A 17771-nucleotide genomic window follows, 5' to 3' on the forward strand; every position below is an offset into this window, starting at 1 on the left:
CTCCTCAGGGCTTTATGCCGCAAGGGCGAACGAGGCGGCCTTATGTAGTCAGCTGACTGGCAGGCTGACAATGTTGTTAAAGGCACACGCACCTCGTAAATACAATGAAATGAGTTCCTCCGTTGTTTCTTCACTCGCCACAGCCAAACAGCAGCTCTCAGCCCTTTCTCCTCAGGGCTTTACATCAGTGCAATTATTATGAACATTGGCTCTTCCTAAACAAGTAGCCATAATGAAATGCGCAGCACACCAGAGAGTGAATGACGATATTGGGAGAGGGAACGCATTTGCAGATAAAATAGCCAAGCAAACTGCCACAGACACACAATCAAGAATGTATGTGTTAGACTCTGCTAGGTGGGTTGCTGAGACTGGGATGATGGAAGAGGTAATTAGTAGCATGAAAGAAATTCAGGCCCAAGCCACAGCAGAGGAAATCAAACTATGGGGTTGAGGCCCAGCAGGGTTGGATAATGAAGGATGTTAGGTTGATCTTGAAAAGCAGAGATGGATGCTGCCCAGCGCTTATGTAACAGCTGTAGTTACTATGGCACATGGGCCAGCTCACATCAGTGTGAAAGGTATTTGTAAACATCTAGACCCAGTATGGAATAATGACAACATTCCAAAAATTGCAGAGCGACTAGTTCAGAACTGTATGATCTGTCTACAACACAACATTGGGAAGGGGACACCAGCACCTATGGGTAGTTTTGGACCTCCTTCCATGCCATTCGAAGTGATTAATTTTGACTTCATTGAGATGGAGCGATGCCAAATATGTGTTAGTAGTGATATGTGCATTCAGCAAATTGGTGGAGGCTTTCCCTTTAAAGGATAATACTACTATGTCCACTGCAAAAGTCATGGTAAAAGAGTACTTCCCTATATTTGGGTTACCTAGAGTAATATGGTCCGACAATGGACCTCATTTTATTGCCGCTATCATGCTACAAGTATGTGAGTGGCTACAGATTAAGAAGCGATTCCACTTGGCGAGACAACCCTAGAGTGCCGGTTTAAGTTTAATTGAACGCCATAACGGCATTCTTAAGAACAAGCTGGTAAAGGTGTGTGTACATAACAAACTGAAATGGCCCGATTTCCTACCACTAGCTCTGTTATCTATGCAGACAACTGCCCAGGTAAAAACAGGACTTTCTCCCTATGAAATATGGGGAGACCTGCTAATGTATGGAATGCACCTAGACCTAATAAATGGTCTGACATTGAATACCCATTATTGACTGATTACCGTGACCAGTTGACTTTGCCTTCGATTCACCAACAGGTTCGTACACCACTGCCCGATAAATATGAGGGTCCTGGTCACCGCATTTGAACTGGTGATTATGTCCTGGTGAAATATTTTGAGCGGAGGTCCAGTCTTGCCGTTCGTTGGAAAGGACCCTATCTGGTGCTACTGGCCACTCAGGTGGCTGTTCGAGTGGATGGAAAGAAGCACTGGATTCATGCAGCCCACTTGATATGAGTGCCTTTACCCTACGACAAGTGGGAAAAGGAGGGGCTAGGACATCCTGAAACTAAGTGTGTGCCTTTCAGTGACGGCACATGTTCTGATCCTGAGTCTAAGCAGCCTGATTGTTCACCACTTTCTCTGGATACCGATCCTTTCTTCACGGATCACTCTGTGCCTGGAGTGACCAGGTATAACCTTTGACCACAGAATTAGCTAGGGAATGACATTTTATAGGTAGGAAAGTGTGGTAAGAATACTGCACTCACATAAAACCCACAAGAAACCAATGTTATTTCCCTCTATTCCCTCCAAAAATGCTCGAAGGCAGAGGGGGGCTGGGAAAAGAAGACTACACGCAAGATTGGCCACGTGGTCAGGTGCCACCAGTGAGGCTTCTTAACGGACACTGAAAGACTATGCCTCTGTTTGGGGCACGTAGAAGCGAGGACATGGAAAACATTGCCACTGGAGAGCCCAGATCTAAAGGACTATGGTCCACTAGGGACAAATGTATAATCATAATAATTGTAGCATGTATTATGCTTACACTGATACCTGTGTTATGGTTCCTAGAAAGCTCACATCCTCTCAGCATACGGTTGCCTTGCCTACGGTGAGCTCCACTACCTTGTCTCCTTTTTATGGGCACTCGCATACCCTTCGCCCCCTTGATCTCGAACACCGAGAAGGGTATCTCAACAACACGCTCATACGAATTATGAACGACACACACGCAATCCTGAATAGAACAAATTGCTGGGTATGTTCTCTCCTCCCACAGCACGGTGAGAAAGGTTTAGGTTGGTACATATAGCCACTCCTATTATCAACTGCTTGCTATGCTTCTTTTAGGGCTCTGTTTTTTGGTAAATGGAATGATAGTACCACTGGTAATCTTGATGCAACCATCATCAATTAATTTTATCAACAGGTACTGCTGCCTCTGGGACGTTCTGTCTTTGCTAATAAAAGTACCACCAATGTTGCCTCTACCAAACATACAGATAAAAGATTTAGACTATACCAGTCGATGATCTCAATCCGAATGTCACCAGTAGGAAATAGGGAAGCAACTCCCCCATCCAACACCATCAATCATGATCCTGATACAGTACCATTTTGTTTAAGTAAAGAAGGTTCTCAGCATATGGGTACATATGACAAATGGATGCACACTGTGGTTTTGATAGATGAGACACGAACCTTATACATTGGGGGGTCCATTTACTTTTTCTGTGGGAAACAAGCGTATCCATGGTTACCCAAAGATTGGCAGGGAACATGTTACTTGGGGATACTGTTGCCAGGGGTTTACATAACTTCAACTGCAGACATATTGTAACATCGCCCTAGGAGGGGGATCAATGATGACACAACTCTCCAGATATTAGGGGATGTAGCAAAATCCATGATTCCCTTTTGGTGACAAATAATAAACTCTCTGGATATTAGAAGGTTGGCCAAAGTATTAGAGAAAACTATGAATGAAACTACTGACATAATCTTTATTATGACGTTAGTACAAAGAGCTATTAGACTAGTTGCTGTTCAGAATAGAATGGTCTTAGATGTCATTTTAGCTGAGCGTGGAGGAGTTTGCAAAATGGTCAGGTCAGCGTTTTGCATATATATACCTGACTCCTCCCCTACTGTGTTTCAGGCTAGCAAAATATTACATACACTGGGTTACGAAATCCATGTTGATGAAGGTGATTGGGACATTGGAAAATGGGCTTGGAATCTGTTTAGAACTTGGGGTTGGAAGATATTCTCTGCACTTGCCATTTTCCTGGGAATAATTTAGTTTTGTTGTTGCTGTATACAATATTTACCAGTTTTATACTGGGTAACTGCTGCTCTAGAGCTCTGGAGGAATTGAAACCTGTACCTTATCCTCCGGTTGATGTGACTAATGCCTTGAGCATGCAGAATGTAGAGTTTAGACAATTTATGGCAATCGATATACGTGATGACATTGAAGTATGACCATAATGTGTTAGCTTAGGCTAAAAGTAGGGTTTGTGAAAATGCATCAATTTTGTGTTATTCTGTGTTAGCCTAAGCACACACAATGAAATGCACTCTTCAGACATTTTGGTTTCCTTGCTCACTTACTGGGTTTTCATGTTGCATGCAGAAAATGATCGCAGCCCAAAGGGCTGGTGAACGTGTTCCTGAGAGTTCCTGCGAGTTCCTGCGAGGAATGCGTAACCAATGGAATTGACCAGATTCGAGCCTTGAACGTGCGTGCAGACACAAACAGAGATAAAGGATAGCCTATGTGTCGTCCTGTCTCCTGTTTTCCGAAGCTAATTATGCGACCAAATGTTTAGGAAACCTGATGTGCCATGCACATTTTGGAAATAATTGAACTGCCGAGCCGAAATGGGAGGTGCCCTTTTGGTACAAGGAAAACGTCAATAAAGATAGGCCAGGAATGTTTCCTTGCACAGGGAACAGAGTGAACCTTACTGCTCTGAGACAGTAAATTGTACAGACGTGAGGTAGAGTGAAGATCCATGTGTACCCATGGATAATGCCCACGTTACGCAGGTCACAAACCACTTGCAATTGCAACAACCAATGCCGCTCTGAACTGTATAAAGAGGCTAACTGGCTGCCCTGTAAATTGCTAAGTTTCTCTACGACTGCTCGCAGACATAGCTGAACCTGAGACCGCTTAAAGCGAGAATAAACTCTTGTTATATATTTGTTGCATTACTGGTGTGTTCTTCATTTATTTGCAGAAACTCAGATTTGGGACTTACATCACGCCATTAGATCCCAATCATACGCTCTAAATGCTCACCGATCGAAGCCAATATTTTCTGAGATCCGATCGTCACCAAGGTCGCCTCGACACTATATCAGGTGTTAACAGCGTGTGGGGCCCAGGAACTGTCCCGACTCAAGGCTAGGTGGGAAACGGATGTTCGACTACTAGACCTGGAAGAATCTGTCGAGGTGCTCATGTTCCCATGGGAGGCCCGAATTGCCACCAGGCTGCGCCTGATCGAATACAAAATACTGCATTGTGTATATTACTCATGTACCGCAATGGCCCACTGGGGCGCAAACGATCAAGGCACCTCTCTGCGATCTGGGCGAGCAAGGGGCACTTTTTTTCATATATAATGGGAGTGCACGCACATCCAAATATTCTGGGGGAAGTATTTTCCCAGGTTAACTGGATTATTGGGGTCTCAGGTTCTCTGTGATCCCAAGTTGCCAATACTTTTTGGGCTGAAGCAGGGTTCACCAAGCACGAAAGGGTTTTCTTGTCCATCACATTGGGAATAGCAAAGAGGATTATTGCTGCAATGTGGGGCTCAGAGGATCGCCCACGGCTTAGTCGAAATTGACAGATGCATGTCCCTCGGGAGACAAATATACAAGGCTACAAGGCTACAGGGTGCCCCCAAACATTTCAGAAGGTGTGGGGATGATGGGAAGGGAAGAGTTGAGGGATATGGTTGGCACTATTTTTGCCCATACCCTGTGCTCTGTATTCACTGATGATGTTTTCTTCCCTCTATCACAGCACTTTTATTTTGTGAATGCACTACTGAAGCTGTTCTATCAAGCACTTCCACCTGTTTGTTTGTTATGCTTTATTTTTAAAACAATAAACAGTTACATTAAAAAATATATATCTGTGGATGGTCTTTGTAAAATTGGTATATGGCAAGGATTCAGGGGCAACTATTGGGTCAATTTGCTACACTGGGGGATACTGTTGCCAGGGGTTTACATAACTTTAACTGCAGACATATTGTAACCTCGCCGTAGGAGGGGGATCGATGATGACACACCTCTCCAGATATTAGGGGATGTAGCAAAATCCATGATTCCCTTTTACTACACTGGGACAAATATTAAGGAGGTCAGGGCAGACCATACACTAAAGACCTTCTAGCGAGTTGGTTGGGCCAAGGAAAGTATATCCTTATATGTGGATGACATGGTTGTACCTTTCATGTTTTTAAATTGGAGACACTTGGGGGGTCCGTCCCCAGATTGCTCTGAAAGATGGAGGAATTTGATGGGCGCTCAGGTCCTTGGATGAACTGTAGGAAATAATTTCTAGTCACAATCATGGGTGGAAAGGATGCATAGCTAAGGAATGACACTTACACCTTTGTGTCTCACATTTCAAATACAGAGGGATCCAGGTTAGAACAGACAAAGACAGGCTCTTAATATGAAGGGATCCATTTTATGAAAGACAAAGACAGGGTCTTAGTATCTAGGGATCCAGGTTAGGACAGACAAAGACATAGTGCCTCATTAAGATTCTGGTGGGATCCCTGCCCGTGCTACCAGTGGGTTGCTGACGGACTCATACAATTTTACCGCGCCTGACTTGGAATCTCCCGGTGGCACCGAGAAGTCAGGCGCTGGTAAAATGTAAGTCCCCATTCCCATAGAGTCCTCTAGGTCTATAAGACTCTATGGGAGTGGGGACTCGGAAAGTGCTGGCACCGTTGCTAACGCTGCCGGTGCTTCCTTGACCGGTCTGCCTACTGTGGCCGCTCCACCCAGCAGGGCGGAACTGTCGGGCACAACGGCTCCGGCACGCAGATTGGTAGTTTGAAGGTCTGGGAAAAAGGGTGCCGGTGAGCTTACCGGAACCCTTGTTTCTGGACCGGCAAATATATAATGCGGCTCATAGTCTTAGTATGTAGGGATCCAGGTTAAGCCAAACAAAGCCAGGTTCTTAAAAGTAAATCTGGAACCAATTCTGATTCTGATAAGTGTTTTGAAATAGTTGGGCACTGGTCTTTGCTGACAATGGCCCTCATTACGACCCTGGCGGAAAGTGACTGACCGGACCGCAACAGCGTAAATAGCGTTTCCGCCATTGCACGAAGGAGCAAAGTGCGGCCCATTCCGACCCATCGGGCACGAGCACCACGGCATGGCGGAAGTGCAAAGTCCGCGATGGCGGAAATGACCCCAAAACGGCCCACACCGCCGCCGTACGGCGCCCTAGGTGCAATACCGCCACCCATCACAGCGGACACCGCAGAGTGCGCCTACCGGAAAGTACGGTGACCGGAAATATACGGAAACGGAAGTAAAAACATGGGCCCGGAACGGGAAACATCCCGCCGTACACCTATAAAACCACAAAAACCACACAACCACTAAAAACACTACCCCGAGACACACCCCAACCCGTCATCCACCCTAGCGAAACCAAGAAAAATGGGAAAAGTAGCGAAGAAAGCGTGCGACCGCAAGCGGCAGGTCCACTTCTCCCGTGAGGAACTCACCGTGCTAACAGAGACCCTCCAGGAGAATGCTGCCGTCGTCTTCTCCACGCAAATGACCAGGACGGCACTTGCGAACAAGAAGGCCATATGGGCTCTGGTGGCACAGCGGATAAGTGCGGTGGGGACCGCACCCCGCAACCCACAGCAATGCAGAAAGCGATGGGACGACCTGCGGATACGCGTCCGGAGCATACTTTCTGCAAACAGAAACATTGCCACAGCCACCGGGGGAGGATCGGAATCACCCATCAAGCTGACCCCCTGGGAAGAAATCTGTGCCTCCACCATCGGAATGGAGAGCATAGAGGGAGTCGGAGGGATGGAGAAAGGAGTGCAGACATCCGAAGATTCAGGTAGGTGGGCCAGATAAAACAATGCTAAATCCACAATGTCCAATCATGTGAAGTACCATGTGTCCACATAGTGCAACAGAAACACATGTCCAGGAGAACGTCCACACACATCGCCCTGATAGCGCACTTTAAAACTCACAATAAATACATAAATAATTAAAAACACCTAAAACAACCACTACACGTGCAGCAGGCACACCCTAACTGCAGGCTGCCAAACAACTGCACCCTCACTCCACACACAAATGAAAGCACCTCCAAGGCCCCGACCCAAATCACCCTCAGGTACCACCCCAATGCATGTGATACAATGCCATTCCAATACCCACAGACCCATTAATAACCCTTGCCCTCCTTTACTCCACCACAGGGTCCGATCCAAACGACGAGCATCAGGACACCCCTACCAGCACACCTGCAAAGAGGGCCAAGACCAACGGCCAAAGACCCTCCACCTCAGCTGCACGCATCAAGACACGGCAGCTGCACACATCAGGTGGCAGCACAGAGGAGGGAACATCAACAGGCACCCCAGCAGCCAGCATGCCCACAACACCACCACCACAGGTCCCCCCAACGGATGCCACAGAAGGCACTGCCTCTGGTGGCAGCAGCACCATAGGTGACACCCCATTGATGGCAGCATGCTCCGACACAGAAGACGGGGATGTCGAAGTCAGATCCATCCATGACCTGTCCCATTCCCCCTGTCTGTCCCATCCCATACAACATGAGGATACCACGCAGGGGCACCCACAAGACGACGACTGGCCATCCCCCACAAGCCCTGTGGCAAGGCAACATGAGGTCAACAGCCCCTCTGTGACACCGCCGCAAATGGCCATGGCCCAGCAGAGGCAACAGTCCCTCGACCAGTTAATCGTGCAACAGCAGCAACTGGCCACGCTCCTCAAGGACCATGCCGATGAATGTGGGCGCACTAAGGCAGACATAGAAACATCAACTGAGACACTCAGGGCAGAAATGGCGAGAAGTACAGAGACACTAAGGGCACAAATGGAGAGAAGCACCGAGAGCCTGAGGGGGGAACTGCATGCGACGTCCAAAGACGTATGTGCCGAACTTGCCGCAGTGCGCCGTGTGCTCACTGAGCTCTCACAAACCCTTAGGGACATGCATGGACGTGAGCAGGCAGAGACATCATCCGTTGCAAGTTCCGTCCAGGGCAGCCCCCAACGTAGATCTGGGAGGAACCTGCGCTCCACAGGCAGGGGTGCCCCTGACACCCGCAGAGGGGGCTTGCAATAGCGACAGCCCACTGACAATGAGCATCTTTGGACACTGGTGTTCGGGGGGGAGGTAGGAGGGTGGAGGGGGTGTGTTGGGCTCACTTGGGTGGCGGGTCGATAGGGTGTCCAACATGATATCACATATGCCATAAACAGTGCACGATCAACCAATGAGATGTGTGGACAATGATCTTTGTGTACTAGGCCATCATAGGCGTACAGTCCATATTGTGCATGTACCAGACACACACAGTGCCACGAGTCCCGTGTCCATGTATCAGCCACCAGGCGTGAGTGCTAGAAGCATGCATCAATGAGATGCTGACGAATGTCACGGCCCTCCGGTGCCTCGCAGACTCCTTGAGGTGCTGCCACATCCCCACCCTCATCATGACCATCATCAGGTGCTTGCAGTTCTGCGTCAGGGGGCATGGGCACATTTCTACGTACGCACATGTTGTGTAGCATGACACATGCCATGACCATCTTAGCAACCTTCTCATGGCGGTACAGGAGTGCCCCGCCAGACCTGCTGAGGCAGCGGAAACGAGTCTTCAGTAGGCCGAATGCCTGTTCAATGACTACACGGGTACGTGAGTGGGCATGGTTGTAGTCCTCCTCATGCTGGTCCCGTGGGTTCCGGACTGGTGTGAGGAGCCATCTCTTCAGTGGATACCCAGCATCACCTGTATGTGGACGATAAACGTATGATGTGGAATGCCATTGCTACGTACGCACACCCCCCCCCCCCTTTCCTGCCAGGTCATTGCCGCATCACATACCCCACATCATCATGCATGAAATGAGACTCACCGAGTAGCCAGGATCTGTTCCCTGCGTGTCGCTCCATGTAGCGTGGTATAGTAGAGTTCCTCAAGACCATAGAATCATGGGTTGATCCAGGGAATCTGGCACAACAATGTGTAATGATCCTGTTGGAGTCACACACCATTTGTACATTCAGGGAATGGAATTGTTTTCGGTTGCGGTACTGGGCCTCCATGGCATGTGGGACGACCAATTCCACATGGGTGCAGTCGATGGCACCAATGCAACCCGGTATGCCGCCAAGTGCATGGAATCCCACTTTTGTGTTGGTAATTTCCTGCTCCGAGCGTGGTAGAGAGATGTAGTCGTCTGCGTGCTGCAGGAGGGCATCGAGCACTTGCAATAGTGTCCGTGAGAACAGTGGCTGAGAAATGCCATGCAACTGTCCGACTGTGTGCTGGTAGGTGCCTGTGGCCAGGAAGTGTAGTACAGACACCACCTTCAGTAGGGGTGGGATGGCGGTTGGGCTATCTATCATGCTGATAAGGTCAGCCTGTGTCATGTCCACAATGGCGGCTATGGTGTCCCGGTCCAAACGGTAGAGGGTGTGGATCTGCTCATCAGTGAGGTTGAACGGATGTGCTCGGAGGCGTGGGATTGCGGGCTGCCTGCGTGGTGGTAGTGGCTGTGCTGGCGGCCCTTGCTGGCCCTGCCTTGGCCTCCTCCTCCTCCTGCATCTCCTCCGTGCGGCCGGTTGTAGTTGGTGTTCGTCTTCTTCTTGAAGTTGGAGTACTTGCAGTGCTATCAGGTCCCCCAGGGCCAACATCGCGAGTCCTGCCGCTAGCATTTCGGAGTGGGTGTGGTTGTGGGAGGAGACTGGGTGTGCAATTTATGTGTTTTCAGGCTGTATGGCCTCCACCTGTGGTGATTCATTCCACCTGTGCAAGCTGCTCTCCCCTTTGGCCGAGCACGTCCCGCACACGACGCTGCAATTCGAGGAATGGCATCTTGCTATTGTAATCATGTATTTGTACCCGATGGCCGTGTAACATTTGTTGATATGTACATTCGGCTATGGTCCCATGGTTTCACATACAATCTTTGCAGTCGCGAACAGACTTGTGATGGGTCAGTGGAACGTAGTACTCGAGTAACGGTGGGCCCTCATGCATCACTTTACCGAGTTGCAACGACGGGCGGGGCGTCCCATTAGTGGGTGATGGCAGTTGCCATTTTCACACACAGCCGCACTAGATGGATTAATTTGTGATTTCAAACGGCCACAGATGCCTTTTCGACGTGATGTTGCAAATGAGGAATTCGAAGGGCGGCGCTTTCGGTTTTCAGCTAGCGGCGAGGAGATGCCCACAGGTCTGACTGCAAATATAACGTTCTATTGTTCAATGTCCTTGAGACAGGGGCCATGGCGAGGAAGCAATGATTGATATGAATAGTTTGGGATGCGCAATAGTGACGTGGGCGATGAGGCCGGACGATCCCAAATACATGTAACTTCACAACACTGGAATTACGGGCTGGGGCACTGTGGATTTTGCAGGCTGCATAACGCACAGACTCAATGGAAATTTCGAATGTTTTGTGAGTAAATATTCAGGCGTTTTTATAACAGGATGAGGGAATGATGAATGGATGCATGGGCAGGTGATTTGATACAGGGTTTGCCATGTACAGGGCTTCTTGGAATCTATCCGCCTCCCCTGCGCTATGTGATGCAGGGCTGCCATAGTGGGACCATCGTCTATCTGGCCTTGTTGAGCCCTCCCTGTCTCGACGCGCCTTCAGACACTTGTGTCCATGCACGTTAACATTCACATCTGATGGAATCTGTTTTGACAGACGCATGCACAGGTACACTCGTTTGTGATGGTGTTTACACCTCGATATAGATAGTTATGAGTCGCAAGTGGTTTTGGGGTGGTGATGATCCTTTCGAGTGGGCTAGCATGCATATGACTGTGGATTTAGTGTGATCATTGAAGTGAGTTGTTCGAATGTAGTTCTGATGGCCATTCTGTTCTTTTTCTTTTCTTTTGGTTGACAGGTATCTCCTCCCCTTTTGCCACTGCCATCTGTATGCCACTGCTGCAGATGGCGTTTACTCCCGACACCTGCTGCTTCGTGTTAATCAGTGGAGCAGCATTACGATCTTATGGGACGATCGCCAATGGGCCACATGCCCTTACGCAGTACTAGTGGCTCGGAGCAACATTTCGGCCTTTCAGCTGGACTAGTGCCTCCCCATTGGGACGGCCCTGCGGTTCTGTGCGCTTCCATGTTGCCTTTTCGTACGTGAATGTGGCTCTGTGTACCATGATGGAACAGGGCGTCACACAAGTAGTAGCTGGTCATTCCTTGCGGATGCAGCCCACAATGGTGATATGTGTTTTGGAGTTCATGGACTAATGGCTGTATGGGCTTGGTGATTTTGTTGTGCATTAAATTTCTATTCTGATATGGGCCGTGTAGCGTTCTTCTTTGCGAGTGATGTGGCATTTTCCTATTTGGGGAGCGATGTATTGTGAGGAGATCTGCATTGGGTTCCAGCTTCGGAGTATAGTTGCGTGGTACTGTGCTGGGCGCGTTTGCCTACGGAGCCCAGTGAGGTCAGGGATGGGGGCTGCCAATATGACTGTTTGATTGTTGTCATGCTCAGGTGCGGGGGATTGGGTTTTGTGTAACAGATGCCCTTCAGCCAGGTGGACTGGTGGAATGTTGTGATTTTCGGAATATTGCTGGTCACAGGTGCCTGTGTTTGCGTGCGTTTCTGGGGGGGGGACTGTGGTCATGTCCATTGGAATGGCTTCTGTATTCGTGCCATCTGTGCCGTGCAGCTCCCATTGGCCCCTCTTGTGATTCTTTTGTTCGTTGGCATGCATGGGTGACTTGTACATTTCACTGGTTGCATTGTGACTTCATTGCACCTACGGGGAGTTGTACTTTGTGGGCAGGGAGCGGTGTACAGGCACTCAGTGGGGCCGTTTACGGTTGATTCGCGATGCCGTACTTCTCACCATGGCGGAATGGTGCTTTCCGCCATGCTTGATGGCGTTAGGTACATGTCCGCCAGGGTCGGGATTCGCGTACCCTTGCGCCATGGTGGTATTTACGGTTTGGCATGGCGCGCGCGCGCGTACTTGGTGCAGTTAGCGTTGGCGTTCACTACGGTGTCGCTAATGGCTTCGTACTTTGCGGTGACGGGTCATAGTCGCACCGAGCGCTATTCGATGGCGGTATTGCATTTCCGCCATCGTTTTCCGATTTCCGCCAGGGTCGTAATGAGGCCCAATATGTTTTATTGTTAGAGCCACCCACTTTCCATGGTTTATTAATGTACTGCATAATCCTCTGATTCAACCTCGAAGATAAGAACTTCAAATGAATAGCAGTGATACTTCAGAAGATAGAGTGGGAAGAAGTGCACCTAGATTTGCTCTGGCAGACCATCATACACGTTTAGAAACAGGGGGCTTGGGCATTCCCGACAATTGGAACTACTATGAGGCATTGCAAACAGCAATCATTAATTTATGGGAGGGTACCAGGAAAGGACTCTGTGCTGGGATTAGAGAACACATTTGTCTTGGTGGACTTTATACTGATGGATGTTTTTTAACAGCCCTACTAATGAAAGAAGTGATTAGTTGTTGCTTATCTGCACACCATGAGTGCCTCTGACCTTGGCTTCTCTCCTGGGGAACAGGTTTTGGAGCTGAACTAGCAGAGGCCGCAGCTCGACACCAAGGCCTGAGTTCTCTTCTGTTCATTGTGTATCTAGGCATGAATACATCTGTTGCTCTTTCTGTGTTGCTATATGTAGGTATATAATATGTATCAGACCTAACTAATACAATGGGCGGTAAGAAATTACTGCACCGCCCAATTCCGACTTTGGCCGGAAAGTAGGAGGTTTACCACCAGCTTTTCGCTGTAGGTAAAAACCTTCCCTTTCTGCCCATTTTCAGTGCTATTAGATTGGCACTTATTGCACCGGTGCTAATAGCGCTGAGAAAAGCCCATTGACCCAATAGGAATGTAGATTTAGGGCCACACAGTAACTCGGGATCCGGCGCTAACTGTGCCGGTCCAAGTTGCGGTAATGCTATTTGCGTTGGGCAGTATCCTGGCGCATTTACCGCCGGATACCACCCAACTTGTGATGAGGCCCAGTGTATGTGCTGTCCGCGGCATAATATTCACTCTGCTTCCATAATGTTGTTCTGTAATAGGCTTTCCTCAACCTGATCCTCTTTGCCTGGCTGGGGCACTGTATATGCATCCCAACATTCCCCCCTTTAGTTAACTAACCCTTCTTCTTTCCTTCTATAATTTTTATCCTTGTACCCATGCTCTACACACGTGATGTAAACCCACCCCCCTGGCATATTCTTTTAGGGTGCCAGTCATGAAATATCACCCTCCATCTCCTGCTAAGTCGATCAGCATTCTATATAATTCTCTGGGTCTGGTGGGGGTGTAGTCATTGTCCCCAGGGGTTCAAAAGGCTGCTCTATTTTTACCATTATTGGCCTTATGTCCCCATCCCACCTATCAGTCTGAGTGTACTTGACAGGAACAAACATTACTAACAGAAATACTACAATGGGAACCAGCATTTTTACTGCTATCTCCAACCACCAGGGGCCCATGAACAAATGGTATCAAACCGGTCAGCAGCATTCACTCCATCGTCCTTCTCATAACAATCCTCAAATTGTGAAGGGCCCCTATCACATGGGACAACAATCCGTTGTCAGCATCGGTTGGGGGTGTGTACGTGCAGTAGGACAGTCCAATTATCTTGCACATTCCCCCCTCCATAGCTGTGAGCAGGTCCAGAACATATCTGTTCTGGATGATCATAAGTCTAATGGCTCTCAACTGACTCTTTATTGAGTTGAGGCCCTGCTCAGTCTGGTTCACCATCTGAAGAATCTCCCATCTGGTTATCAGCAGCCATTTTGCATTAGCTGCAGTCTGGATACCTGGCACCAAAAGAGGAGCAAAAAAAGTTTCTGTTTTGTTGAATAACCAGTATTGATCCAGAATTTCTTTTAGCTTCTCTGAGGACTCTTTAGACAGGTAATTATATCTCTTCTGACGACAACCTTTTAGTGAGCAATGAACATGTTTAACGATTGGGGGCTTAGTTGGTTCTGGGGCCGGCACGTTTATAACTAATAGATGAGAATCAGGAACTACTAGAACTGCAAAGTGTAGAATGGTCAGCAAGCATACGCCCCTCCATGATGGTGGAAGGTGTAAATATGCATATTGTCCATATACTCAGTACACGTCCATTAACGCTGCTCTGCCTTCAGTTAAATCAGGATAAATAGTGTATTATTTCAATGGCTGTTCCTATAGGTACAGTGCCATTTCCTCAGAAACAGAAAGAGAAAGAGTATTCTGCTGGTCTTTGTACTTTGACTGGTATTTCATTTAGTTCAATCCATGTCAGCTTTGGCATGTAGTTAACCTATATTTTGCCACAGTTCCTATTGACACTTGCCACCACATCTTCAGGAAACCCCTGTAAGCCCTCTGCTGCCAGCTCACTCCTCCTGCCACCCATCTATTATTGGAAAACAATACTCCTTCCATCTTCAACAATTGCTGCACCTTGCACTGCGCTTGCTCTTTCCTCTTGGCACATATTTCATTGTCTCTGTCCATGATGACCGCCTGGACAGTGTGCCTTTGGAAAAGACTGTGTACTCTGCACAGGTTTAAATGTATCAGGCGCTGGGCTATAAGAGATGGCATTTCATGGGGTATAAACAACTTGGGTGCACCCATTGCATGAGGTATCAAAGAGCATACATAGAAGCTCCCATTTGACCTCTCCCTCCCTACAAAATGGATGTGATAATACCACATGTTATCCTATTCAGGGTGGTGCACATCGGCCACAGTGTCAAATATAACGCCCCTATACAATACTATATCTCATCCTATCTCCTAATCTATCTCTTACTGCACAATCTACACCATCTGTTACTCAGAAATGAGTTAACCCATTGAGATGCATTGTCTGAGAAACCCGCATCTTCCCTAAGGCTGGTGACCAATATATCATGATCCACCAGGTCAAAGTCGGAGGAGTGGTCTAATATCATGAGTAGTGCCATTTGCCCCTTATCCATACCTTATCCATAATTTTTAACAATCTAGATTTCAAATCTAAAAGGGCCCTTTATGTGCCATGGCTCTCCCTGAAGCCTCTCTGCCACTTATTGAGGATGCCACTCGTTCTTAGGTGGGTGCCTACTTGACTATACGCCAGTTATGCTGCCTGAGCAGAATAATGTGTTGGTACTCTTTTCTTGTTCACAACTTCATACTCACCATCTACAAGGCGCACCACCAAATCCCCTGTGTGCCTCTGGCCAGTCTCCTGATCATTCGTCGCTGAACCATCCACAACAAGGGTGACCCCACCTCCAATGCATACACCACACAATCATTCACCTCCTCCCATTTCTGAATGGGTATAGCAATAAACATGGCAGGGTTCACTGTGTGGCATCTTAAAATATGAATGGATGAGCTGAATAGAATTACTTCATAGGTGGAGGCCCTCTGTGTTGTTAATGTGGATTTTGATCGTTCAAGTATAGCGAACACAGCGTGCTCCACATATAATATAACTGACAAGCCCATAGTGATGGTCGAACATTTCTCAATAGCAAATGCCGCTGGGACCAATGCCTGTTCACAAGGAAATGGACCCTGCAATACTGAATGTAAATTACCACTGTAGTACGCTGGGGGCTTGTGCCCCGGTCATCACCTGTTCATTTGAATGTGAAAATAGACTAAATTCCTTCTTGTAACCAGGAGTGGCTAGTACTGGGGCATTACGTATATAGCATTTTTAAATTCTGCAAAACAGGTCACCATTGCCCTGTTTATGTCAGTGAACCCTTCCTTTTTTGTGCCTCTCTGAGTCCGTGCAAGAGAGGTTTTGTTTAACTAGAATAGTCAAAATCCAAGCGCTACAGTAGTTACACAAACCCAGGAATTGTTGCATCTCTTTAAGTGTAGTAGGATGTGGTGTATTCTGCACGAAAGCAGCTCTTTCAGGAGTCACTCTTTTCCCTGCTGAGGATATTATTTGACCCAAATACACAACTTCCTTCGTCCAATATTGCATTTTCTCCTTGTCTACCTTGTACCCTTTGTCTGAAAGCAATGCCAATAGTGTGATGAAGTCTGCTCTGTACATCACGTTAGTGGTACTAAATACTGGAGGAAGGATAGCTCAGGGGCAAGGCGTTTGTCTTGAAAGCCAGGCAACGCAGCGTTTGAATCCTGATCCCGCACTTAGAAACCACTTGTTGGTATTAAGCGCGTTATAAAAGCCTGCCAGGCCAAGGGCGCAGTGGTGTGCGCGGCAGGTCAGCAGAGCACACTGTCCGATCTTTGTTCTGCTACGTTCAACACTCATTTCCGCTCACACTTACGATAAAACCCATGCACCCGAACTTCTGCAGCAAAACCCACGCAGGCCAAGGGCGCAGTGTTGTGCGCCAGAGGTGTTAGGTGCCGCACACAGAATGGAGCCACAGATATCGCCCGCTGCGCAACAGCAGCTGAACCACTTCTCCATGGACCTGTAACAAGCTCAACCGGACCCAAGCTGGTAAGATAAGAACCCCTACAGCACCCTCCCTGCAAATCCAGCCCTGCCGGCGCAAAATGGCCACTCCTCTGCATTCTGCCGCTCCGCCATGGAGTGCCCCGAAAGTAAGAAACGCCTTGCCCACACTAGACTCAGACCTACAATAGGCCACAATAGCCTCCTCATATCTGCATGCCGAATTCTTACGGTGCGTGCCGCTGCATCATCACCAGCTCCCAGCTGCTCCCCTCAACTCAAGGCCAGGGTATCTCACACATTGCAGCATCCACCACATAAAAGCTCAATACTCTACATGTCCAAACCTGACCCGCACTCCAACCCACCCTCCCTAAGTGCACCTCTATCAGGAACAATCTGCTTGGGCTCTGCACTAAGCCCACAATGCCCTCCTTAGCTGCAGCCACGGAATGTCCTTTTCCTACCTGTAAGCCTGCCTACCAGCCCTTAGTTCACTCAGCTGCGAAGGCCAGAGCTGCTCCTTTGCATTTTCCTTGTCCTAGCCCTAGCAACAGCCCCACTCACAGTTTGTCTGCCCACCTAACCGCAAACCAGTCACTCTTACCCACAGGGTGACGCTACACCCACACACCCAGCCAAGAGGCCCCATCCCACAATCGCAACCAAAACCCCAACAAGGCATGCCCGGCCCACACAGCCGCCAACCCAGGTTTCCACCTCAGCCATGCCTGCCGGCACCAGCCACATGAGAGTCGTCTCCTTCCCCAGGCTAAGAAACACCTACCAATGATCTTTAAAGGAAAGGTCTTGAGGTGCTTTCAGAACCAAAGATGGTTCTCCTTGAGTTTCAGATAGGCAGGGAGGCTATTCCAGAAGGAGGCCACAGCCGACGAGAGAGATCTACCAACAATGCGTTGCTTGGAGAAGCGACTGACCCTGAGGGAGTTGGAGGTAGAGGAGCGAAAGGCTTGAGTAGGAAGGTATTTTCAGAGGGAGAGTTGAAGGTATTGAGGCCCCAGGCAC

This window comes from Ambystoma mexicanum, chromosome 4p, assembly GCF_040938575.1.
Source record: "Ambystoma mexicanum isolate Mex_15411 chromosome 4p, UKY_AmexF1_1, whole genome shotgun sequence".
In the NCBI taxonomy this organism is placed as follows: Eukaryota; Metazoa; Chordata; class Amphibia; order Caudata; family Ambystomatidae; genus Ambystoma; species Ambystoma mexicanum.